Source organism: Strix uralensis, chromosome 3, assembly GCF_047716275.1.
Source record: "Strix uralensis isolate ZFMK-TIS-50842 chromosome 3, bStrUra1, whole genome shotgun sequence".
Taxonomy (NCBI): Eukaryota; Metazoa; Chordata; class Aves; order Strigiformes; family Strigidae; genus Strix; species Strix uralensis.
This window is the reverse complement of record NC_133974.1, coordinates 73,148,313-73,150,189: the sequence shown is the minus strand read 5'-3', so window position 1 is coordinate 73,150,189 and position 1,877 is coordinate 73,148,313.

Sequence of the window (1,877 nt, the reverse complement as noted above, 5' to 3'; positions counted from 1 at the left end):
AATCAATGATTGAACACCACCTCGTGAAAACATGGGTGTTTTTTTGGGGAAAAAAAGCTTCTAAGATTGAATAACATTTCTGGGATCTTTCTTCCTTGAACTGTGTGGATGAATTTGTGTGCATTCAAGGACCCTCATTGACTGACATTTGCCAGACAAATGGGCTTGAAATCAGGTGCAACATGGTGGGTTGCATCACAACCCAGATGATTAAGGGAATAAGTATCACATGTTGTTAGAGCTAGGCACCATGGCAGACTGCTCATCTCCTCCCATTGCATGGATGGCTGAACTGGCATTGGCTTCTGTATGCCCTTGAATACTGAGCTGTAAACTATGGCAGCTCATCTGGTGCTTCATTAGCAACCCAGCTGACCATGAAGTGAGGCAGGGAAGCGCTACTCCTGGGGCAGCAGCATTTCACCCACTCCATCACCTTCCTTTCCAGCCAGGTGAGCCAGAATCCAATTGATTCTGCTGGAACGTAAAATTTTTGTAAAATCTTAGTGTTTCAGAGTGCAAGGCCTGAGGACTCTGTTACATATATGTATATATGCCCATCTCCTCTCTAGCTTAGAACTCACCTATGTGATTGAGTGTAAGATTCCCATAAGCTAGCTGGGCTGTAGTAACCATCTAAGTGCACTGCTCTCAGCTTGAGGAAAATAGCAGGTTGTCAGTATTTAGCTTTTTTACAAATAAAGCTAAATGCTGCTATCTTGTATTTGATGGAGATAACTGTACCCAAGAATAACTACTGGGTCTGAGCTGGTGCACAGGGATGTATTAAGCTGTAGTTTATCAGCTGTGCATTTGAGCACTTCTTACCCTATGAATTTATGCTAGTACAATAAAGACCTTTAAGCAAACAGATGTGCAGTCAGCATCTGATTGATTTATTTCAGTTGCTACACAGATATCATGGACTCATGGAAAATGAATCTTGAGAAAGCATCCAGATCTCACTCCAAGGCAGGATCACCTGTACCTGAATGCCAGCTACTGACAGAACATGAATCCACAGCTCTAACCCATTGCTTCCAGCAAAACACTTGAAAGAAAGAAAAACTCAAAAGCTAATTCTGCCATACAAGTGCTAGGAAGGTTTTTTTCCAGTAGGGCTCAGCCTTAACTTCATGTTGCTGTCACGGTTAGACCTCCATGGACATCATTAGGAAGAGGTTGGCTGCTGTATTGTTTTTGAAGATTTTCACCCATCTGAGCTTAGTCATCTGTTCTGCTTTTGCAGAACAGACACTGTATTCGTGACTCATAACTCTCAAGGCATTTCATTATTTCTTTGGTTAACATTACCTATATCAGACATCTAGGAGAGCTATAACCTCTCAGCCAAGTCTTTGCCCATATAGATGGAACTCCCCTATGCTTGTGGACTGTAAATAATGAGAACCGTTAATGGTATGAAAGCTGGACAACAAGTCCATTCAAATTTAAGATGGAAGAGAGTCCCTGAAGCTTAAATCAGCACAGCTCCAAGTTACCAGTTAAACATCACATCCTATTCCAGGTTGTGTGTATGTATAATCACTATTAACCTTAGCTACAAGCCCGGAACTGCGTTGAACTAGTTATGGTAGAAACCCAGCCAATGAAGACAGTCCAAGACCCAGGTAACAGCCTAAAACATGGGAAAACAATACTAATCAGTGAGACGGGTAATGACCATAACCTCAAGGCATTAGTTACCAAGTTTTTTGAGAGAGGAGGTGTTTGAAGGATTAAGAGGAGAACTATGAAGTACTTGGAGTTATTTGAGGACCTCCTGGAGCCTGAGGGTAAGTTCTTGTCTCTTGTCTGAGGGTAAGACCTTGTAACTGAGATCACTAGTGACTCCACTTGAAAGGGTGAGACCAGAG